The following is a 12126-nucleotide window of genomic DNA, read 5'->3' as shown; positions in this document are numbered from 1 at the left end:
GTGAGGACGTAGGGTCCGATCATCGCTGTATGAAGAAAAACAAATATCTCCAAAATGTCAATTTTACAGGAGAAGGAAAAACTTTCCAGGCTTTCAGTGCAAGTTAATGAAAAGAGATCTTAGTTCAAGCAATTTTGGACCATTTTTATTGGTCCATTCATCATGGAAGTTTCCCACAGTGTCGAGGAGAGCGGATTTTTTCAAATGATGTCCCATAAATAATCTTCACCTCCCACTTTAAGCCCTACACAAACTCCATGCCTTTTTGTCTTAAGTTAACCCTCTATTGCACAATGTTGCCTTGGGGCAACGAACTCAGAGAGTCTGATGTCTGTAGAAGCAGTCTGCAGGCCGAGGGGCTCGGCTTTATACACCTGTGGCCATGGAAGTGACTGGAACTCCTGAATTCAGTGATTTGGATGGCTGAGTTGCTGTCGTTCCCAATCGCTTCCACTTTGTTATAATCCCACTGACAGTGGACTGTGGAATATTTAGCAGTGAGGAAATTTCACGACTGGACTTGCTGCACAGGTGGCGTCCGATCACGGCACCACACTGGAATTCACTGAGCTCCTGAGAGCGACCCATTCTTTCACTAATGTCTGTAGAAGCAGGTCTGCAGGCCGAGGGGCTCGGCTTTATACACCTGTGGCCATGGAAGTGACTGGAACACCTGAATTCAATGATTTGGATGGGTGAGTGAGGACTTTTGGAAATATAGTGTAGCAGCCGTTGACAAGCCTGGAAATCCAAACGGAAGACAGGATGTTCTAGAGAAACACTGTGCAGATGGTCGCCAGCAGTCGGAAACACTTGACAGCACTTAATAGTAGTAATAATAATAATGTTGCCACTGTTATAACAAATAATGAAACCTCTTGTATCCAAAATAGCAACTTTACAGGAGAATGAAATACATTCTCAACTTTTACCATAAAGACAATTTGGACCAGTTCCAGTGAGATATTCCTACAGCAGCTGGTGTATTTAGATGTGAAAAATAAGTCAGTGTGACAGTGACAGAACGTAAATGTAATTTACTGTGCAATTCATTTATTTAAATTCCAGGCAAAACAGCCATTATGTACAACACTGAAATCATATTTAACAGAAAATCACACAGAAGCCTCTACAAATAACTCTCAGCTGTGGTCAGTCATTGAGTCACTCTCTACCTTGATTCCAGCTTCTGTTCTTCTCAGGAGCCTCACTTTCAGCTCCTCTAAGAAACTGCAGACACGCCTCCAAAGCTCAGTCTGAGAAGCTGGTTGATTTTCTGAACTAATCAAACCCATTCAGTGGTGTTGAGGTCTGGACTCTGGGACGGTCAGTCCATTGTCCAGTTTCTTTGTTTGATGTGTCCGTCTCCTTTTCTCAGTGAGGTTCTTCTTGATCAGCTACACGTCCTTTCAGACCCACAGCGCTGAGTGGTCTTCTCACAGTGGAAGGATGGACAGAAACACCTGTGGATGTTTTCAGATCTGAAGCAGCTTGATCTTCTCCTCTCTCTCAGAGATCACAGCTTTCAGTGCTGTTTATCTGATGGGGGCAGTATTGGTGGTCTGTCAGGTCTTGCACGGCCATTAGGGGTCTTATTGTCTCTGTGTCTTATCATTTTTTTGAACTCCAGTTGTTTGGGATTCCTCTTTCTTGTACAAAGGAATAATCTTGTATCTAATCTCCTCAGAAATATCTCCTAATAATGAAGACCTGGTACTAAATAGCAAATTTGACCGACCGTAAATAAATGAAGGTCTCTGATTTTTTGCATGGTATTTTATGTGTAATGTTGGGGGCAGGATGTTAGGGAACCAGCCTTGCGACCAGAAGGTCGCCAGTTCAATCCTCTGAGCTGATAATCTGTGACTGAGGTGTCCTTGAGCAAGACACCTAACCCCCAACTGCTCCCCGGTTGCCGTGGATAGGGCTGCCCACCGCTCCGGGCAAGTGTGCTCACTGCCCCCTAGTGTGTGTGTGGTGTTTCACTGCACAGATGGGTTAAATGCGGAAGGTGAAATTTCCTCACTGTGGGACTAATAAGGGTCTCTTAATCTTAATAAGAAGGGTCTAAGCTTAACCCTAAACCTGACCTTAATCTCAGTAACCAAACGGAACTGCTAAAAAAAATAAAATAAATAATAATAAAAAAAAAATAATGACCATTTTGTTGGTCCTGGAAACAAACAAAAACAAACACAACCCTGGTTAGAGTGGACAGCGGACCCTGCTTTTTCTCACACACGCCCCCACATCATCTCTGCCCTCTGATGTTCTCGTCCATCGTAGAAGTCCTATAGCATAGCCACATGCCTAGAATGCCGCATAAACACTTCCTTCACTGATGTAGATGCACGCTGAGAAAATGGGCCCAATTAAAGGAGCTGTGGTGCAGAACAAAGCAGTGATTATAGCCGTTCTGTCCCGTATGTCCTCCCCACAGAATGTCGCTAAAAAGCTGGCAGAAAGGTTTGTATGGGTTTGGAGGAGTTTCTCTCCAGCTGCATGCAGAAGCCACATAATAGTCACATTCCAGCGTTATGGGGACATTTCAGGGCTCTGCTTTGAAGTCGAAATGTGCTATAATTCCGAGGGCGTTTGAAACAACTACGGCAAAATCATCCAAGCAGATGTGACGTCTAGAACCAAGAGTTAAAACTTGTGCGCATGCAGCTAAAGTGGTCACACTTTACTGAGGGACAGTGTTTATGAGGCTGTATGACGCCTTCATAAGCCTACATAAAGCTTTATAAAGGCTTATTCCAAGCATCAGCTGTCATAAAGACTGCTTTTGTAGGGTGGCCAGATGTTCCTGTTTTCCTGTCCCCAGCTTGATCTGTCCCCAGAAATGTCCCTCTTTTGTACTATGAATTAAACACACACCAGAAATTCTTTAAATAGGCTGGCAGCAGAGCAGACGGGCAGACGTATCACGTTGTGCTTGTTTTGGCCAGCAGAGGGGGCTGCTACTATCTTCTAACCACGTCTACCACTTTCTTGCCTAGTTTTAGAAGATACAGCTGTTCCAAACTCCACCAGAAGCTCAGAAGTGTCACAAACGTCACCACAGACGCCTTGTCAGCACACAAGGTGACCCAGGGCTTAAAGAAGGTGTGGAATTTTTAAAGTGTGTTACTTTTTTAGCCTCCACACATAGCGTATATATAACGTACATGTCAGCAGTGTCTCGGTCTGTCCAGCCTGGAGCCGCCCAGCGGTGTGTTTGGATCAGGGGTGTCCAAATTTTTCTCAAAGCGTAGTATTCATACTACGTCAGAATACCTGCGGGCTGAAATATCAATCACAAATGACGTTTTTAAAATATCAGCGCATAGAACAGGAGCCCTCTGCGATCGGGCGTGTTTCCTATCATTGAGTTAAAGATGCACAAGGCCTTTTTTTATTGTTTGGTCAGTAATAAAATCATTAAAGAAGAACAGTAAAACATGTCTACTGTAGTCATTCCTGTTCAGGTATTTACTTGTTCAAAAGTATTTTTTACGTGTGAAATAAACGCAGCGACATCATTCAGAGATCACCTTCTCAAAGGAGACGAGCAGATTAATCATCATGAGCAGTCGTTATTGCTCCACCTTAAAGGGTTCATAAGTCCTGACCTGCTGAATCCGCTCCGATAAGAAGTCGGTGCTGTGAGACTCGCGCAGCCGCGGCTGCTTTAGTTTCTCTCCTGAACATTTACTGTAATCTTCACGCCGTTTTCATGACTGTTGATATTAAATTCACCACCAGTCGTTTGAAGTATGAGGCTCATTTATTGCATCTCTCGATGGAAACTTTCAAATTTCCATCTAAATCTGCGACTCCCAGTGTTAGTTTGAGCTTAATGGCTGCAGTCCGGACTAAATGTGGTCAGTAAATGAAGCTGTAGGTCAGAGAAGAAAGGCTCTTAAACTTTAGCTAACCTTGTTACACTGAGGTGCATTACACTGTAATTTTACAGAGCTCCTGCCACCATCAGGTGAAGGGAAGAACTGCAGTGTGCTGGCTGATGGGCCACATATAATACACTCTAAAACCGAAGCCGTGGGCCACATTTGGCATTTTAATGATATGCTGACCACTGAACTGGACGTGTGCCTGGTTCAGAAATGTGGTCAACTTTTGTCGGTTTCATTGTCACTTCCCCTCAGTAAGTGTAACTCTTGTCGCAGTAAGCCCTTATAAAAGTAGGTTTCTTGTAGCCCTTTAGATGCTCCATGGCATAACTAACTTCCAGCCGCAGTGCCAGCTGGGCAGGCCACAAACACTCAGACCTTCCTCTCCCTCTGTTTGTGTGTGTCTCCCATTTGCATTTTGAGTTCAGAGTTGGAGTCTAATACAAAGATTCACTGTCCTGTTAATTCCAGTGTGGAGAACGGCTGGGTGGAAAGAGCTTGAGTTGCAATACTGACGCGTTCAAGAAGACATTTCATCGTTCATAAGAGGGTGTCTGTGTCTTGAGTGCAGACCATTAATCTAAAGCCAGTCCACTCAGCACTTCCCTGCACTGGCATCAGGCTGATCTCCCAACTGCTGACTTCGTGAGTCACACTGCACAGTTAAAGCCCTCACACACCTCACACCTTCACTTCTTCCATATTTCCTGCCTCCTGTTCTGAGGGAATCGGCATCCTGGCGATCTGAATGTTTGCTGCCCTCGTGGAGAGGGGAAGAACGCTACCTCAGTCAATGGATGGAGCCCTGTGGGTGACATCACTTCCTAATAAAAATAATGCAAGGCCACAACTTACAAAAGTGTGCGAATGAGATTCGTTTTGATAGTTAAAGGTGACCAATTTTGCTTTCCCGGTTTTTCTCTTTTCTTTAGTGTGTTGTAGCTTTTTGTTCATGTAAACGTTCTGCAAATTCCCAGAACTCAGCGTTCCCTCCAGAGGGAGAACCTCTCTCCCACAGAATCCACTTTTCTCAGCTGCTGAAATGCCAGGAATTCCAGCCCTTTTCCTTTGTTACAGGATGACATCATCTCGTAATACTGTCCTTACTGCCCGCCTACCGGCGAGCTCCGCCCCCTCACACAGCAGCTACTGGAGGAGGAGGAGTGTGTTCAGTGCTGTAGCGTGTGGAGAGACACTGATCGGACTTTCAGGATCCACTCGGGGTCAAACTGATCCGGCAGAACCGACGCCGCTGGAGACCCAGCTGCTCAGGAGAGACGGGTCTGTCTACAGACTCCTGATCAGGGGCGGAACCTGGAGGGGTGAGCTGACCAATCAGAGCACACTGCACTCGTCAGGAGGCGGGGCTTAAAGACACAGGAGCTCTAACAGAGCGTATCAGACAGAGGGTGAATCGAGACGAACAGTACGAGAGAAATCATGTGTTTTTAGAACATTGAAGCTGTAAAACTGAGCAAAACTAAAGTCATGGACATTGAAAATGAGCATAATAGGTCCACGTTAACTCATGGCCACAACTTATTAAGATGTAGTAATGAGATTTCATTTTTCATAGTTAGGTTGTCGCCAGGAGTTTGTGAGGCCCCCATGAGTGGATCAGACCCAGCAGTGCTGCTGGAGATTTTAAACACTGTGTCCACTCACTGTCCACTCTATGAGACACTCCTACCTTGTTGGTCCAGGCAGTTGGTGTCTTTATACTTACAATGAACTATGTTACAAAACCTGGTACGTCCACTTACTGGCCACTTTATTAGAAACACTTTTAGTCACTTTATAGTCACTTTATTGGTGTATGATCACTGTAGTCCATCTATATGTCAGACAGCCGCTACATCATTCATCGTTGGTCAGTTTTACACCACAGGAATGCTGTTGACCAGATATTATTACGGTTGTGGTCCATTCTCGGCAGTTACACCGCCCTGGTAGTGGAGTGGTAGTGTGTGTGGCGCTGGTATGAGTGTATCAGACACAGTGGGGATGTTTTTACACACATCAGTGTCAGTGCTGGGCTGAGAACGGCCCACTGCCCAAAAATATCCAGCCAAGAGCAGCTCTGTGGTCGGAAACTGACCGCTGATGAAGGACTAGAGGATGGCTAACACAAAACAGATGGGGAACAGTCTCTAATAGTACAGATAATTGTAGGGAAAATGGCTCTAATAATTAGATAATTCTGAGGTAATTTGAAGGCTGCTTTAGGTAGTTATTAAACTTGGTGTCCAGTAGACATTGTAGAGCTGTATGAAGGGGCTTTTTACTTTGAGGTTTTGTTTTGGCTTTTTTTGCATCATAAACAATATATTATTAAATTCCAATTTACATTCCTGCATAATTCAGTCACTAAGATGTAATCAAAGTCGTTCAGAGTGGTTTGATGTGAAATGCACTTCATAGTTCTACAGTTACAGACTGTAGTCCATCTGTTTCTCTGATACTCTGTTACCCTGTTCTTCAGTGGTCAGGACCCCCATGGACCCTCACAGAGCAGGTACTGTTTGGGTGGTGGATCATTCTCAGCACTGCAGTAACACTGACGTGGTGGTGGTGTGTTAGTGTGTGTTGTGCTGGTCTGAGTGGATCAGACACTGCGGTGCTGCTGGAGTTTTTAAACACCTCAGTGTCGCTGCTGGACTGAGAATAGTCCAGCATCCTGTGGGCAGCGTCCTGTGACCACTGATGAAGGACTAGGGGATGACCAACACAAACTGTGCAGCAGCAGATGAGCTGTCGTCTCTGACTTTACATCTACAAGGTGGACCGACAGGGTAGGAGAGTCTAATAGAGTGGACAGTGAGTGGACACAGTGTTTAAAAACCCCAGCAGCACTGCTGTGTCTGATCCACTCAGACCAGCACAACACACACTAACACACCACCACCACGTCCAGAGGTAAACAATCACAACTGCCAACAAACGCCAGTCGCTCCCGGAGGATCAGCTTCATCTTCACCAGCATCACAGGAGCATCATGCAGCTTCACTGACTGACGAGCTGTAAAAAGGGCGTGGTCACTTCTTTGGTTCATGTCCTCGAATCCTCAGATTTCCTTGATGCTGCAGCCTTTCTTCCTAAACCTCTTCGAATACGGAGCGGCTGCGATGAGTCTCTTCTCATGTTTTGGTGCAGAAACATCAGCCTAAGTGTTTGAGTCTCAGCAGCATAGAATCATGACGAATGTCGAGTTGGACTGACATAAAAGTCGCATGATTTCCGATCTGGCTGGAGTCGCGGTGCCGCAGATCAGATACGCATCGGATTTCAGTGCCACATGTGAAAGCGTCTCAAACTGGAATTGAAAACATCAGATTCAGTGTGTTTATCTGTTCACACCGACACACAGACACACACCTGTGTCACATAGGAAGAAACATACCTGCTGTGTGAGCAAAGCCTTAGTACTGTATATAAACTCTGAGCGCACAGTGACGGACTGCAGTCTTGTTCGGTTATTTTCCCGGTTTGTTTTGGCTATGACCAGGAACTGTCTGACCTGGTTGATGTCTCTTGGATTGTATTCTTGGTCTCCTGAGAGTGGGTGGATTTTGACCCGGTCCAGCCATGACTTTACACTTCTCAGTCATTCAGTAGACCTTCACTTGATTCCAACCTCTTTGTGTAGAGCCTGGTGTGGTTTGGCCCTCTAGTGCCAAAAAAATGCACCAAACCCAAAATACTAATGGTTGTTACTTATGGCTTTGGCTGCTCAGAGTCCAGATTTAAACCCTGTGGAGGATATTTGGTCTCACATTAAACACAAACTAGCTTGGCGATGTTCTGCTGTTTGAAGCCGTCAGAGCTGAGTGGAAAAGTACCGACTTTCTGCTTACAAGACTTCAACACTTACAGGTGGAGTAGTGAGACATTATTTCAAGAAGTATGAAAACTTTACATCTCCATTGCAATCAATAAGTGAAATTCTCTGTCAATAGAAAGAAAACAAAACGTTGTCTGTGGAGGCCACAAGCCTGTAAAACCCCATCCAGATGGACTGAATGAAATGATTGGATGGCCTACCTGTCTGTTTACCCACCTCCCTCATGACCTGCCCACGACTCGTCCGATGAACCTAAAAAAATGACTTGGTGTGGTTATTCAACCAGACTGAATACTTTGAGTGAGCAGTTCTTTAAATCGGTCATTAGTTTGTTGAGTTGAGTAAAACTAGTTTGTTCGCTTCCACTCACTGTCCACTCTATGAGACACTCCTACCTTGTTGGTCCAGGCAGTTGGTGTCTTTACACTTACAATGAACTATGTTACAAAACCTGGTACGTCCACTTACTGGCCACTTTATTAGAAACACTTTTATAGTCACTTTATTGGTGTATGATCACTGTAGTCCATCTACATGTCAGTCAGCCGCTACATCATTCATTGTTCGTTACCACACAAAGTCGTTTGGTAGGTTGAACTGACGAAAGCCTTTTACTCTGTAGTTGTAAGCTGGCTACGTTTCCCTCGTGTGTAATCTGCGTGTATATGTCTGTAGACCGTGTGTGTTCATATGTTTTGGGGGAGTGGCTTTGGAACGAGGGCTGAAAGGATTTCTTCCATTGGATTTTTTTTTTTCCCTAAAAAACTTCCTTAAACTTTCTGGTTCCTACAAAATCACCTAAACCAGCTATGAAGAAATTAAAGGGAAAAGCTCTCGCATACTAACTTACTTCATTTGTTTAATGATTTTTTAAGACTATTAAAAGGTGTGCAATGTTTTTTGCATCTTCACGTCTTCCATATAAATATATATATATGTATATATATATATATATATATATATATATATATATATATATATATATATATCGCTGCTGTCGGAAGAAAACCTCGTATCTCCATTTTTGCCATTTTTAAATTTTTATGAGAATTTGAACGTGCCTGTTGACCTTTACATTGTGTGTAATTTTCATCATGAACGGACTAAAAGAAACAGCCCAAAATGATTTATGAAAAATTCTGGTTCCATTGACTTCCATTAAAAGTAAAGTAGGTTTTCTCCTTCTCCTGTAAAGTTACCATTTTGGAGATTTTCTCCCGACAGCAGCGAGATGTTTTCTTTAGCCTGCATGTCCCTGTCGACCATCAACAGATCCAAAAACCTGCGTTTTAAGTCTGAAAGTGTATCTCCGACATCAGGCGACAAGTGTGTAAGCTCTTAGTGTAATGTGTTTCTCTGTGGAAGCTGATCGAGCTTGAATGCTCCAGACATACTGTGAACCATTCTGACTGCAAACCTGCGTGGAACTGAATGTCTTTGGTTACATCTCAATGATTTAGTTATGCAGATACTTAAAAAAGTGCCTGTAGATTTGTCTGTAGATTTTACTCACTGATTATTTTTTATTCCATATTGTTTCAGTCTATTGTGAATATTTCTATCGTCAACATATTGTGATATCATTGGGTGGGCATTATCGTCCACCCCTATGTTAGACATGCAGCCGCTAAAGCCTCATGAACTCATCCTATTCTGGTTCTCTGGACGACCGCAAAGGAGAGTCATCTTTCCGTAAATGCTTAACTCGCTCGAAAATGACCGTCTTATATTTGAATTATATTTCATGCCCCCCTTCCCCAGATGTCTATCTGTCCATAATTGCCTGGAAACGGAGGCTCAGTGCCGGAAAATGCAGGTCCGTGAAGGTTTGTGTTCTGAGCGCCTGCTGAGACGGAGTGAATCACACCACGCAAAACTTCCCTGAACGTTCCTGAACTAATTCCGGTGGAGTTGAGTCCGTGTCTTGCATCCTTGTTTGGGTGAATTGTGGTGTCCCTTCCTCTTCGGTCTGGCTGCAGCGCGTCGGCCTCTGGGTGATTCACGTGGCCGCAAAATAGCAAGAGCAACAGCAGTACGCAGAAAGAACCGTACTGTAAGTGAATTTACACTCGCTGGGATTCGGGATGGTTTTCCAGCTGTTGACCGAGGATGTGTGTGCTTTGGATGTTGCTCTTCAAAAATGCAGCCCTGCCTTTTTCTCAGATTACAGCGTTTTGGTTAGAAACGTACAATTAAAGTCAGTTTTTATGTTCTTTACCTTTTATAAGTGTTTAATAGCTTCTACATGACTCCTGTGCAGAGATGTAGAATCTATTCCTTTATTTGTTTGCTTGTTTGTTGGGAATAATGAACGAATGGCCTGGTTTCGTCTGAAAGCTAGAGCCGAGTCTTTGTGTCCTGATTTACAATACAGCACATTTATAGCACCATCGGTTTCCTCTTTAGCCAGCGCTGTAAAGAACATGTCAGTGAAAAATGAGACTCATTTCAGTGGCCTTTGCTTTGCTTGGACTGTGAACCATAAATTAGCCATTCTGTCACTACAGAAAGGCAAACACACTCCATGTCATATGATGACCCACAGCATGCAATTTCCCTTGGTTTAATTTGCTTTTTTTAAGTCATAAAGAGGCCGAAAGTCACCATCAATCTGGATGACAAGGATTTGTGGGCTGTGCTGAATCCGTATTGGATTTCCAGGCCATTTATTCCAATCAGTTGGGAGAAAAGCCAGGAAGAATTTTATGTCTTGTAACCCCTGCAGCTTCATTTTTGAGATATTGGAATAATTCGAATGGAGGTGGTATGAATCCTAAAAGGGGAATCCCGACAAGTTTTCAAATCCTCTACATAATGAACTGTTTCAGATGTAAACAGAGCCGTTCAGAGCGGTTCGGTGTGAAACGCTCTGTTGTAGTGAAACTTGCCGAGAGCTGTTCACAGTGGTGGTCATAGGAACCAGACGTCCACCCCTAAAAGCTCCCTCACGGAAAGTTCCTGCAGGAAACGGTTATGTATTCACTGCCTGACGACTGAGATGCTGTTTTACGATAGTTGGCAAACCCAGACTCGTCCATCAGATTTCCAGAAGGAGAAGCGTGATTGGTCACTCCAGAGAACACGTCTCCACTGCTCTAGAGTCCAGTGGCGGCGCTTTACACCACTGCATTCCACGCTTTGCACTGCGCTTGGTGATGTAAGGCTTGGATGCAGCTGCTCGGCCATGGAAACCCATTCCATGAAGCTCTCTACGCTGTTCTTGAGCTGATCTGAAGGCCACATGAAGTTTGGAGGTCTGTAGTGATGGACTCTGCAGAAAGTCGGTGACCTCTGCGCACTATGCCCCTCAGCATCCGCTGACCGCTCTGTCATTTTACGTGGCCGACCACTTCGTGGCTGAGTTGCTGTCGTTCCCAATCGCTTCCACTTTGTTATAATCCCACTGACAGTGGACTGTGGAATATTTAGTAGTGAGGAAATTTCACGACTGGACTTGCTGCACAGGTGGCGTCCGATCACGGCACCACGCTGGAATTCACTGAGCTCCTGAGAGCGACCCATTCTTTCACTAATGTCTGTAGAAGCAGTCTGCAGGCCGAGGGGCTCGGCTTTATACACCTGTGGCCATGGAAGTGACTGGAACACCTGAATTCAATGATTTGGATGGGTGAGTGAAAACTTTTGGAAATATAGTGTATGTGTATCCTTTTTAATGTAATTCCTTGCATCACTGACTCCCTTTATGTTTAAAGACAACAATATGAAATGTTTTGATATGTCTGCTTGTCTCAAAGTGTTACTTCTAAATGGAAAAGGCTTATGCATTATTGCTTTAACTACTAAAAAACAGTTTGGGTGCATAACAGAAGTATGTAGGATACAGTCACACCAATGTTTGGTGTAAAATGGGTCGAAGCTGCGCTCGTCCAGGACGCTGGCAGCGATTTAGTGTACAAGCATTTGAGAGATGAATAGCTGTGGTCTGGTGCAGATTGAATCGGGCAGGATGTGGTTTACAGTGCAATTTCAGGGTGAATAGATGGAAAAAATATATAAATCAGTTCAAATAAATATATAAATGTGTGTGTGTGTGTGTGTGTGTGTGTGTGTGTGTGTGTGTGTGTGTGTGTGTTAGCCACTGTAATGTGAAATGGGTTTGCACTGTTCCAGGTTATGTGTCCCATGGTGGGTGTAGATCTAAAGGGTGTAGTGGTCTTTACCCCTCCTCTCTCAGAGCTGTAAGTGAACTGTTTGAGCAGGTAGCACTGGTGCTATGAAAGATGCAAGTTTGGTAGCATTGGTATTTTTTTTTTGCAATTAATATAAAGCAGATAAAAGCAGCATAAAGCAGAAGCAGAATGTAAAAGGTTTGTATATAAACATTCATTATGGGAAATATACAGATAATTCACTTTCCCACTACACCAAAAG

The sequence above is a fragment of the Pygocentrus nattereri genome, chromosome 24, assembly GCF_015220715.1.
Source record: "Pygocentrus nattereri isolate fPygNat1 chromosome 24, fPygNat1.pri, whole genome shotgun sequence".
NCBI lineage: Eukaryota > Metazoa > Chordata > Actinopteri > Characiformes > Serrasalmidae > Pygocentrus > Pygocentrus nattereri.
Note: the sequence above shows the minus strand (reverse complement) of the source record.